General features: G+C 39.6%; 1 pseudogene across 1 annotated transcript in view; it reads left to right on the top strand.

Annotated features, from left to right (window-relative positions):
- Window positions 1–12,558, top strand: part of LOC146709037 (inter-alpha-trypsin inhibitor heavy chain H3-like) — a 36,169-nt pseudogene extending 23,611 nt beyond the window's left edge. Inside the window, exons 21-40 of the transcript XR_014920412.1 lie at window positions 236–372; window positions 1,022–1,057; window positions 1,199–1,222; window positions 3,444–3,598; window positions 3,682–3,786; window positions 3,869–4,031; window positions 4,188–4,298; window positions 4,408–4,536; window positions 4,765–4,881; window positions 4,965–5,133; window positions 7,937–8,062; window positions 8,574–8,755; window positions 8,868–9,311; window positions 9,461–9,485; window positions 9,634–9,666; window positions 10,248–10,376; window positions 10,846–11,047; window positions 11,220–11,395; window positions 11,750–11,861; window positions 11,978–12,558. The product of XR_014920412.1 is annotated as an inter-alpha-trypsin inhibitor heavy chain H3-like (transcript). The remainder of the gene's footprint in view (window positions 1–235; window positions 373–1,021; window positions 1,058–1,198; window positions 1,223–3,443; window positions 3,599–3,681; window positions 3,787–3,868; window positions 4,032–4,187; window positions 4,299–4,407; window positions 4,537–4,764; window positions 4,882–4,964; window positions 5,134–7,936; window positions 8,063–8,573; window positions 8,756–8,867; window positions 9,312–9,460; window positions 9,486–9,633; window positions 9,667–10,247; window positions 10,377–10,845; window positions 11,048–11,219; window positions 11,396–11,749; window positions 11,862–11,977) is intronic.
- Window positions 12,559–13,164: the final 606 nt, after the last annotated feature.

The following is a 13,164-nucleotide window of genomic DNA, read 5'->3' as shown; positions in this document are numbered from 1 at the left end:
GGCACTGGATAGGCAAGTTGGAACTGGATAATTTTAACTCGCTTCCTTGTGTTCCCAATGTCCCTGGCACACACTATTTTAAGGAAGTCACACACACTAATTTACAGGACAATATTCTAGTAAACAGTTGTGGGAGCAGAGTAACCCTCCTCTTTTTCAACCATAGTGTGGGTGGAGTCTCACTGAAGGAACAAACTCCTCAAATGCTAAGAATTCCTTCCACATTTGTTTTCAGCCACGGGAAAGGCTGTTGCATTCCCAGACATGCCTGTGGTGTGGAGAGTCCTGCTACTGTCTGCTTGTGTCTACATCAGTCTTCTAGCTCAGACCTATGGCGCTCTGGTTATTTCCAGGAGAGATGCTCTAACACAGGTATCTTAAATAAGCTATGTACACTTTTTGGATGTAAAGAGACTCCTGTTTTAATGTTTTCTTTTTCAGTCCATACTTTTTTTTCATTATTCCTTAATAGAGTAAAATTGGGAAAAACTGTGGTGTCATATCTAAACATTTCTTTTGAAAGAAGTGACATAGTTACTTGAAGACATAACTCTAACCTGTAACTCAAATTGTGAGCGTTACAAACTTTGTTTCTTGTCTTGTTTTCTTTCATGGTTTCACATTTTTGCAGAGACTTGTAGTCTGGAGTTAGGCTTTTATTTTTGAAAATAAATACGCTTGAGTATTGCACAATACTTCTTCAGTTTATACAGGACAGAGCATGAGTCACAACTCAGAGAGTGACTATTGCATTTACATCTGAGAATCTTTTAGAAGCGCGGTGTCTGGAAAACCTCTACAAGACGTAGAGAAGGTTATTTTAGTTGAGATTAAATATTTCAAAAGCACCAATTTTTCAGATTGGCATAATTGGTACATGGTTTAAAATAAAGCTCTGAGAATTCAATGCAGAAGTGTCGTTGCATGTTGTAGGTGATACAAGCAGTTTTTATACTTGTCTTTTTACAGTCATCTTTTTAATTGTTTAGTAACATTACAGTCATTCTGTGCTGTGTTCCAGGAAACCAAAGAAACCGTGGGCATCAGGTCGATGAAGGTACTCATGTCACAGTGTCTAATTATGAAAGTAGACACATTTGCTGATACTTCATTCTGTGCATTGTTTATATGTCATTCATTTATGTTTTGACCCTGCTAAACACGTTCATGAAACTATTTATCAATTTTCTTTTTACAGAAAAGAAGTTCAAGCTCTGCAAATGTAAGAAACAGAGGCGGACAATTTTCAAAAATAGACCCTGGTCAACATGACTTATAACTTCTAACTTACAGTAGTGTTACCAGCTTTTTCCAAAATTAAGTCCATACTTCCAGTAAAGTTTATCGCTTCCAGCTGCACTTGTCCCACTTGTCCCTCCCCCTGGTGCCCACTGAAAATGTATTTATTTACTCTCTGCTTATAAGAAACTACATGCAATTTTAATGTTAGGGTCTAGGCCATAGGTTTCAAACTCTGGCTAATTACATTTGGCCCGCGAAGCCACACCAAATTACTATTAGAGCTGGCCTACTGGTATTATACAGCTAATATATATATTGTTTAGTATTAAGCTTTGCTTGTTCCATATTCAGTTTTTCAGCAAAACGTGTTTGAGTCCATAAGAAAAGATTCATTCTTATATCTGGAGGAATAAATATATTTCAATAAATATTAACGTTAGCTCGCGACTTTGTTCCAGTTTTGAATTTTGGCCCACTGTGTATTTGAGTTTGACACACCTGGTCTAGGCTATGCAGTGCTGTGAAAAAGTACTTGCCTCTTCCTAATTTCTTTTTTGGCATATTTATCACTCTTAAATGTTTCAGATCATCAAACCAATTTTATTATTAGACAAAGAATAAATACAACATCCAATTTTTAAATGAGGATTTCATTTATTAATGTAAAAACCAAACTTATTTGGCCTTATGTGAAAAAGTAAAATCATGAATTAACAACATTAGTTGGAAAGCTGTATTCAATTTCACTAGCCACACCCAAGTGTGATAACTATCAAACCTGTTGAATCAGGGAATCGCTAAAAGTATAACTGGTCTGACAAAGTGAAGCAGGCAGAAAGATTAAACAAAACTATGACATTATCATGCCATAATCTGAAGAAATGACTGGGAAATAAAGTCAGTGACATCTATCAGTTTGGAAAGGGTTATAAACTATTTCTAAAGCTTTGGGACTCCAGTGAACCATGGCGAGAGCCAATATCCAGAAATTGACCAAAATTACCCCAGAAGCCATCAACAACTCATCCAGAAGATCACAAAGTTCATTCTCTGGAGCTCAAGCACACCTGGGTTATGCAGCAGGACAATGATCTGAAACATACTAGCAAGTCCAAATGGCTCAAAAAACCCCAAACAAACAAACAAAAAAAAAAAGCAATACAGGCCGATCATGCTCAAAAACCCTCCAGTGTGGCTGAATGAAAATAATTCAGAAAAGTGGGCCAAATTCCTCCACATGCGAGGTGATTTCAGACTCATTGCCACTTATTACAAATGCTTGATTCCAGTTTGTGCTGCCAAGGGTGGTGCAACCAGTTATTAGGATTAGGAGGGAAAGAGTAGGGAGCCAAATGGATTTAATAACTTTGATAACTTTGTCTCCCTTAATAAATTAAATCATCATTTATAAACTGCATGATCTGAAGCATGTAAGTGTGAGAAATACGGTATGAAAAAATCAAGAAAGAGGCAAATACTTTTTAATTTTTCTTGTGCTTTTATTAAATTGGTTGTTGTAAAATTTTATAATTGTTGGGTTAACATGTGGGTTGTCATTTATGCTTAGAAATATATGCTCACATATACTTAGTTTTATAATCGATTGCATAATGATAGAGGTCTGATCCTTAGCAGTCTGCAAAGACTTTGCGTGCCTCCCGGAGCACTCTGGCAAACACACACATCTTAAGGTCATGAGAGCGGTCGTACCTTCTCTTACTGATTTATGGTATAGGAGGACACCTACTTTGTATCTGCTTAAGTATAAGAGCCCTTTGTTTAGGTGGACCGCTGGACTCCTGGCACCAGCTTTGGGGAGTCTTCACAGGGTCACATCTTGACCACACACACACACACGTACACGCAGACAAGGTACTCTTTGTTCACATGTATACCTGTGTAAGACGTCATGTTAATGAACTTATGCATATTCATGTAACCACAATAAAGAGCAGTGCTACGAGGGAGCAGACGAGAGCGACTGGGGTTCGAGCAGAAGGAATGGCGCTCGTCACAGTTCTCTCCCTCGTGCACGAGATCAAACAAAGAGCTCTGTTTGGTGTCCAATGCTTTTTGCTGTTGTAGTAGAATTGTCTCGTTCCAGCGGTGGGTCTGTGCCAGACAGACCTAACAATAATTCTCTTGAACTACACTAATAATCTTTTTCTGTCAGCACATTACATTTTCCATTTATTCAAAAGGTGGAAGTGCAAAGCATTCGAATCACCTGCACAGTGTCGTCTCGTTTCGCACACACGGTCATGTCTTCCAAGGCGCTAAACAAGGAGAACTCATCCCAGGAAATCTTTTTTGAAGTAGAGTTGCCCAAGATGGCCTTCATCACCAACTTTAGCATGTCAGTCAATAGTACAGCATTTTTGACAATGATCATAGAGCGCATCCTCCTTTAATGTTGACACATATCCTCGTGGGTCACAGGGAAATTGATGGTCAGGTGTATGTTGGAGAGGTGAAGGAGAAAGAGAGCGCCAAGGAGCAGTATGAGAAGGCTGTTTCTTCTGGAAAGACTGCTGGACTTGTCAAGTATACTGGAATAAGATAAAGATTAAACATCCCAACCTCCACCCTTAACCTGCAATAATGTAATCCATATCTATTATTGCAGGGCTTCTGGAAGAAAGATGGAAATGTTTTCTGTATCTGTAAACATTGCTGCCCAGAGCAGCGTGTCTTTCATTCTGATCTACGAGGAGCTCCTTCAGAGAACACTGGGCAGTTATGAGATCTTGATCCGAGTCAAAGTAGAACAACCAGTGCAGGAGTTTCAGGTAGGACTCACTTTTCACTTTTATTGTTCTTCATGATGATTAATGATGGGCTGTCTGAAGTAGTTTGTGTAAGGAACTTGCGTTGACTTAGTGAGTCTTTACGCCATAATGACCTCTTCTTTTATGCTTCATTTACTTCCATGGATGGTGTGACAGATTGAGGCAGACATCTATGAGCCTCAAGGCATTGCTTTTGTTGAGGCTTCTGCAACGTTCCTCACCAATGAGCTGATCCCTCTGATAGAGAAAACTGTCACAGACACAAAGGTGATATTTTGGCAAGATGTCTGTCCTTGTGTTTTTACAATGTAGCATTTAGGTATAAAGGATATATCTACAATAATCTAAAGTGAAATGAAACTTTTCTGTTTCTCAGGCACACATCTCATTCTCACCAACAGTGGAGCAGCAACAGAAATGTCCAGGTTGTAAGGGCTCATTAATTAATGGAGATTTCATCATCAAGTATGATGTGAAACGAGCAACAAGCCTGGGGGAAGTTCAGGTCAGCTGATGAGACAGAACTTAAAGCAGCACACAAGCAGCCTTTATCTCAGCTAAAGCACAGAATTTTTACTGATCTCAAACACACTCATATAGACAGCAGTTTTATTTATAGAACTGGAAGCTGCAATCATTATTTTGCTTTTAGTCTTACGTTTACTTCCCTAGCTGTATTTGTCTGCTATACATTTCCTTGCTCATCTTAACCCAAAGTACTCTTTCCCTTCAGGCAGTAAATGGATACTTTGTGCACTTCTTTTCTCCCCCTGACCTGGCCAGAGTCCCAAAGAATGTGGTGTATGTAATTGACACTAGTGGATCGATGCATGGAGCAAAGATTGAACAGGTAGGGGACTAATTAGAGGCAAATTACATACTGTATGCATGACAGTGTGTTCATCTCCATATATGTTTTGTAAACATATAAAGACCCGAGAATCAATGGTTGCCATTCTGCAAGACCTTCACGAAGAGGACCACTTTGGTATCCTCCTGTTTGAGCGTAAGATTAGTTACTGGAAGGATTATCTTACCAAAGCAACAAAGAGAAATGTTTCTGACGCCATTGACTATGTAAAGAAAATACAGGACAGTGGAAGTAAGTATTGCTGAATTTTATGTACAGTGATTTTTTTTTCTTTATTCTGCTTATTATCTGCATTATTGAATGAGTGAAAAATGGCAAAATTCTGGGTCATTGACAACTGCACAACAAGGCTGGCATCATTCTGCTCTGTTACTGTTATATAGCTAAAACAAGCAACTTTGTCAAGTTTTGAGTGTGAGGTTGCCACTAAACATGTACAGTTGTAATCAGACGTTTACATAGTCATCACGGGCATGAATTTCATGGTAATTTTGGGCTTTTAATGACTTCTCTAAACTATTCTTTTTCCAGTGTGGATTGATTGTATGGCATACTTTAATGAAACAAATAGACAAGTTTTAATTTATTTATGAATTTCTTTAGTCCACACTGGGGCAAAAGTATACATACACCCATTTAAATCTTGTTTTGACAAGGCCAAGACCTTTTAACTTCTTGTTAGTCATCATGACTGATTAGTTCTTTGCCAGTATAAAAAAAAAAAAAAAAGTTTGTTATCCCTCACTGGATTGAACAATACTCAGAACAATGAAAATATACAAGGAACTCAGCGAAGATTGTGTAGAGTTACACAAATCGGGAAGGTCTCTCGGGCCAATTTCTAAGCGACTGCAGATTCCAAGATCATCACTTCAATTGCACAAGTTTTTTGCCAAGGTCTGTAAGAAGCAGAGGTGGGCAGTAACGCGTTACTGTAATCTGATTACTTTTTTTCAAGTAACGAGTAAAGTAAGGGATTACTATTGCAAAAACGGTAATTAGATTACCGTTACTTTCCCGTAGGAACACTGTTACTCAAACCGTTATTTTTTTTTTTTTTGAGAATGTCTCATGACAGTGACCTAAGCGAGTGTGACATTCGTGGCAACAGCTGTGTGCAGATCAACAATGGATAATATATCGAGTACGGAGAGAGTATGAGCGTGCAGCGTTTAAAGCGTGGAAGTACTGACCTTACTTTGAGTTTGATTCCATAAAAAGTGACAAAAACATTAGTGTCCGTTGTGCGTGGGAAGAAAACTTCTTTTTACAGCGAAAAAAACCCCCTAAACTTCCAAGCAAGCACCGAGTGCGCAACGACGTAATGGGAAATTCACAGAGAAACTCGCGGATTCTTCAACTGACCGCTGCGGCACACCTGCACCAGGGTAAACCTCCGCCTACACCACTCCTGCTTTACAGGTGAAAATAGAGCAACAGGACCGCTAGTCTTTGATTTTATTTATTTTCTGCTGGGTTTTCCTCGCAAATATTTGAAAGAGTGAGTGTAAACACAAAAAAATATTTTATGTGCTGAAAATAGGTTTCCAGTCAGAGAATGTTGCATATAATTACATTTTTGCTTGATGCATAAAGCTAAAGGATTAAAACTAATAAAACAAGTTTTAAAAAGAGACTTTTCCATTTGATTACATTTTGTATGATGGATGATGCAGAAAAAGTAGAATTGGGCTGAATGATCTATCGCTTTATCACCTATTCAGGTTGTAAATCATGTTTTTAAAAAGTAAGTAATTAATTACTTTTGAAAATAAGTAATCAGTAAAGTAACATGATTACTTGACCAACACTGGTAAGAAGACCCAAACTGTCATCTTCAGATGGGAGGAAATTCATCAGAATATTGAGGAACGTCACAGAAACCACAAAGGCTCAAGGCTACAATGAACTGGAGACTGCTGGAACACCACCGTCACTATCAAGGACTGAGAGGGTGCCGACCAAGAAAGACACCCCAGCACCAAAATCGACATCTTTAAGCTCAAATGAAATTTGCAGCAGTCCACATGGACGAGTCAGATGTTCTTTAGGGAAAAGTTTTATGGTCAAACAAGACAAAGATTGAGCTATCTGATATCAATGACGAGAAGAATATTTGGAGAAGTAAAGGAGAGGCTTTCAAACCTAAGAACACGGAACAGGCTGTCAAGCAGGGTGATCATCATATATTTGCTGCAAGAGGTACTGGTACATTGCACAACATCGGTGGAATAATGAAGAAGCAGGATTACCTCCAAACTCTTCAACTTCACCTCAGATCAGCTGCTAAATGATTGAACTTGGACACAATCGGGTGTTCCAACAGGAAAATATTTGTAGCAGGGCAACAATGACCTTCTGAAATTAACTTTCTAACTTCCTAAAGCCGCAGCCTAAACCCTATTGAAAATCTGTGAGCTACATTTTAAAGGTTTATGCCTCTAAACCAACTGATTTAAGCGAACTGTACCAATTCTGCTAAGAAGAGTGATTTGATATAGAATTATGCCAGAAGCTTGTTGATGGCTATCAATTGGATCTAGTTGAGGTGCAACTTGCTAAGTGATATTTAATCCAATATTACGCAGGTGTATGTATATATAATTTATCCATGTGTAGATTAGAGAAATTTATTAATTTTATTTATTTCTTAAACAATTATCCTGTACAATTGTTTCACCCTGGACAAAGAACAATTCAATGATTAGTGACCACAGACAGCTACAGGAAGTAGCTGCCATGGCCAAGAAAGAGTCATGCTCAAAATACCATAGAAAACAGAGTAATATTATTTTTTTTACACTTTTAGGTTTTGTGTAGATTAAACAATCAAGGTGGTGTTTTCATTTCAGAACTTTAATAAACGTCTTCAGAACTTTTGTACAGAGCTATAGTCTAATTAAACAGAATCCAGTCATACTGCATAGAGAGAATATTATCAATCTTTTGGTCAAGGCTTAACAAGTAAAAGAGTAAAGTAAAAGTTTGAACATGATGAGATTTTCATGTTACTCAAAGCATTGTTGCTTTTCAGGCACCAACATCAACAGTGCTATACTGGATGCAGTTAGTTTGCTGAAGAAAGAAAGAAAAGAAAAGAAAGTTCCAGAGAGGAGTATGGATATGATTTTTCTACTGACTGACGGGATGCCAAACAGTGGTGAGACAATCTTAAACATTCTGTGTGTTGAAAATTGTGGTGGATCCACGTATGGGACAGCAGGGAGAGACAGGGGTCCGGGCTGCTCCGGCGCCCGTGCCGGCTCCCAGGGGGAGGGCCGCCAGGCTCAGCGGCCTCAGTCAGGCGATGGGGGTAGGTGGTGGGGCGGGGCCTGCAATCAGCCAGGACGCTGCCTGCTGCCTCACCCATCCCCACTCCTTAGGTGGGAGCGGCATGTGGCTGGCAGGTGCTCACCGGAGGAAGCCACGAAGCAACTGCTGGGCCCACCACCAGCTCACCCACCTGCTCACCCTGAGCTAAGAACGCGAGAGGAACCTGTATCCGCAGCATTTTTTTACTCATTTATAATAGCATATAAATGAATATTAACAATGTTAGGGAGTAAGATGGAACTGATTTGTTATGTAAAGCTGACACCCAACTCGACAATTTCATTGGAAATGGAAGCTTTTTAATGCATGCTCATATGTAAGTGTGTTTGTGTCTGCAGGGGTGACCAGCCCCCAGCTAATCCAGCAGAATGTATTTTCTGCTATTGGAGGAATCATGTCTCTGTTCTGTCTTGGATTTGGAAATGATGTGGATTACTCCTTCCTGGATGTTATGTGCAGGCAAAATAAAGGAGTGGCCCGCAGAATTTTTGAGGGTTCAGATGCTGCCATTCAACTCAAGGTAAGGCAAGAAATTAAGAACATTAATGACTGTAACATGAAAATCAATGCAAGCGTAGAAATGCTAGTTTGTGCCTTACATAAATGGCAACAATTTTGTGTCTTTGTTGCAGGGTTTCTACGAGGAAGTGTCCAGCCCTCTGCTCTTGGAGGTGGATCTGCGTTATTCAGAGAATACAGACTTCTTAACCAAAACTCACTACAGCCAGCTGTTCAACGGCTCAGAGATCGTGGTCGCTGGTCAGCTGAAGGAAAATGACGTGGAAAACTTCTCGGTGGAAGTGTTTGCCCACGGGGTGAGAAAAGGGAGAGCACATTATTAAAGTATTTCCTTTACAACATGAGTTTGACTTCAGATCTATGTTAGTGCTCATACAAATGAGCCTTATTATTCAGTCTTACTGTGGCTGAATATGGAATTTCACGAACTGTAAATGAACCGAGCTGTAATTGACTGTTGTAGTCCGAACATCAAGTGGAGTCTCATTACTTTTCATTCTTTTCTGCTTTCAACTTAAGATTCTAAGCTAGTGGCTTTCATCCATCTTTATACTTATGTGAAGCACAATACCTATGCTTATAAGATCAGATCTGTGTAAATACCTTAAACAACTATGACAAAGTTAGTACTACGTTCCTACCAGCATATATCTACCCACCTTACCAACTGTAAGTGCTTCATGAACTTTCCTATTTTACAGGCCAGCGACAGCAAGCAGAAAGACACATGGGTATGGGAAGTCTTTGAATGGAATTTAATGTGTTTTCATTTACTTTTTAAACTGCTATAAGAGAAGAATTTCCCAAATCTGGGTAAAGTAAAGCCTTTCTTATCTTATCTGACTTGCACAATGCATATGAAGGAAACTGTGCTTTTAGCAGGTGCACATGCATCGCCTGCTGTCGGCTCGCGTGTAATTGATCGTAAGTGTTTCATATGTAACATTTTTACGGACTTAAATAGTTGACAGGTGGTTTCAGTGTTTTGTTTTGTTTTTGTTTCATTTCATGCTATTATAATAGGTAAGCATTACAGCTTCCTTATACAGTTAATGAAAACATTCATAGAAGACTCAAGAAACTCAGGAGTTGTGAATGTTTTGACCGTCATTATTTAAGACATCTGCCATATCAAATACAATGTTACAATATTAGTAATACTAATGTATTAATGGGGTCATGGTATGTCAATTTGGGCCAAAATGTCTGAGAACTGTTACCAGAGCCTTGTTTAACACGTTTCACAAAGAATTAAGGCTGCTTTCAAGGTAAGTGGGGTCCAGCCTCGTACTACCAAGATGTACCTAATAAAATGTTAAGTAAGTGTATTTAACTGAAAACATTTAATTCTGAAAAACCAGGCTGTACACTGCTGTCATAAGGGCAGGTAAGATAGTTTTACTGTTGGTGCAGACTCTGTTTTATTATAATAACACACCTGTCAGCTCAATAATTAAATTAGCTTTTTACTCAGATATACCTTTTTTTTCTAGACTTACTTGCTGCAGTTGATGGAGATCCCCATTTTATGATAGAGCTTCCAGATAAAAACGACGCTCTGTGCTTCAACATCAACGACAAACCAGGAACCATTTTCAGTCTGGTCAGAGACCCCAAATCAGGTCTGTCCTGAGTCTTTCTGAAGGACTCCCCAAACTTTGATTCTGTTCATCTGGAGGTAGCGTTTTCAGTGGGAGAAACGGTTCATCTCTCATCCAAGTGACTTCTTCAGTCTCAGCTGACTGCAGGTTTCTCCAGTCTCATAAATGGTACATTTGCATAACAACTGAAACTAGCACTACTGTAATGATCAAGGAACTGACCTCCCAGCCTATTGTTCCTTCAGTGGGCTGGTTTCAGTCATTATGCAAATGTACTGTTTATAAGATTGGGGAAACCTGCAGTCAGCTGAGTCACTTGGATGAGAGATGAAACATTTCTCCCACTACGTCCAGATGAACAGAATCAAACTTTGGGGATTTACTTACCTGGACGATTGAGCATGCATCAAGAAGATACTGAAGGACTCGTTCTAATGGGAGAATTTTCTTTTTTCAAATTTTCCAAATTCATTATCCTCCCTCATTTCAGGCTTTGTGGTGAATGGCCAAATAATTAGCAAGAAGAAAGTTGCTCTGGATGGTAACGTGAACACCTACTTTGGCCGTTTTGGTATCACACATCAGAACCTGGGGGTGAGACTGGATGTGAGCATTCAGGATATCTCTGTTTTCTACAATGACAAGCAGGTCAAGCTGCTGTGGTCTGATGCCACCTCACTCAGAGATGCCAAGTGAGTAAAATCCCCAGGCAAAACACATGCGTAAAGTTGAAATTATTAAATATTTTAAACCATTTTTCAGTCCCACTAATTACTATATGTACTTTAATCACATTTGCAAATGACGTTAGTTTTTTTCCTTCATTTTTTCATGTGTTTTCCAACTTGGATGCCTCTGACCAAGTATGGAGCTCAACCTAGTTAAAAACTGCAGTCTGACAGTGACGCTGAGGCACTCAGTGAAATTCAGGGTCATCCGACACACAAAGGTTTGGAAGAGACGCCACGACCACCAAGACTACCTGGGTTTCTACACTCTGGACAGCCAGCACTTGTCTGCTTCAGTTCATGGTCTGCTAGGTATTAAACTGCAAGAAGCTTTGATATAGTAATAAAGTGACTGTGTAGCTCACAGGTGTCGAACTCCAGGCCTCGAGGGCCGGTGTCCTGCAGGTTTTAGATGTAACCTTGATACAAGACAACACACCGTAAAGGCTAAATGACCTCCTCAACATGTCTTGAAGTTATCCAGAGGCCTGGTAATGAACTAATCATTTGATTCAGGTGTGCTGACCTAGGGTGAGATATAAAAACTGCAGGACACCGGCCCTCGAGGCCTGGAGTTCGACACACCTGGTGTAGCTCTTTTGTTTTTACTAAAAACTAATTCTTAAAACAGAAACAAAAGATGTCACATAAGCTATTTTCCTGCAGGTCAGTTCTACCGTGGGGTTGTGTTTGAGCTGACAGACCTGCATCCAGGTGAAGGCCAGGAGAAACTGGATGCCACCATGTACGTGAAGGGGCAAAGGCTGAATGTGACAAGGTGAGGCGACTTCTTAAATTTTAGAAGTGTGCATAATATTCACTCAGCCTTAAAGTTAGTTTCCTTTCATGTATGTGCAAATCATCCTTGAAAAAAAACATCTATATATTCTGTAGACACTGGCAAAAAGACTTCAACAAGGATGTGAAGAATGGAGAAAGCATCGCCTGCTGGTTTGTTGACAACGAGGGAAGAGGCCTGATCGATGGAACAGCCTCAGACTACACCGTGTCAGACCTTTTTACGGCTATTTGAAAACGCAAAGTGCGATCAGCATTGCACTGGGAGCTGCAGGGTAGATTTACATGCTCTGGGTGGTGTGTGATGAGAAGGCATTGTAGTGAGTCGCTGGGTGTTTTCTATTTCAAAGTGACACATGCAAAAACTGAAAGCAAGTGCATGCTTATATTAATGCAAGCATATCACGTTACAGTATATTTTGAGTGTACGTGTTTGTGTCCGTCTGGCATTACAGAGTGTAATCGAACCTCTCCTGCTAAATGTTATTTAGTCAAACAGCATCAGTGAGATAGTTTGCTTTACTCACACAATGACAGTGTGTGAGTCAAGATAGATTTAATGATGACACAAATAACATGGCAGGTAAAGCTTTCTGAATAGTCTGCATATATGACATACTGCATTCATTTCTCCATGCTTTCTTGGAATTAAATAAATATTTTGCTTTTTAAAAAAGTGCTCCCTGTCAGCATAAAAAAAAAAAAGATATTGGACTTGAGAATGGCACACAGTGTTCACATTTTCTGTGCTTCAGCTGTTGAAAAACTGGTTAGCAGGCTGAGTTTGGTCATGTCAGCTGCAATTATAACACAGATGTCATCTAACCTAGTCAAGCTCAACAGTAATAAAACAGAACTTATTGTTGTGGCCTTATTAGTGCGCATGCGCCAACCAGCGTGCAGCCTGTTACAGTCGCTCCTGCTTTTCTCTTAGTTTAGCTCTTTTTTCTTACGTATTCTTTTTTTTCTGACTTGTATTTTCCTCCGTTTTCTATCTCTTACTCAATCATGTGGATTGAGAGAGTTTTTGTTCTTCTGGTGGCCGTGGAACTGTTACTTTTATCATGGAACGGGACCGCGGCACATCTCCTACACGCACGGACTGTTTACTCCAGAGATCAGCTGATCGCCCTGATGCCGGCCGGTGTTGTGCCAAAAAGTGATTGTCTGCCAAAAACTGATTTCCGGTATTTGCCAAAAAGCGATTGCTCATATTTAAAGTGCTATAAGTAACTTGTTGGGCTATAATATGTTAAACATATGTCAAATGCATCCCTTATGGA

This window comes from Copadichromis virginalis, linkage group LG5 (genome assembly GCF_057382275.1).
Source record: "Copadichromis virginalis isolate Kocher_CV1m ecotype Utaka linkage group LG5, C_Virginalis_male_GT1.1, whole genome shotgun sequence".
Lineage (NCBI taxonomy): Eukaryota > Metazoa > Chordata > Actinopteri > Cichliformes > Cichlidae > Copadichromis > Copadichromis virginalis.
Note: the sequence above shows the minus strand (reverse complement) of the source record. Positions and strands in the feature narration are given on the sequence as shown.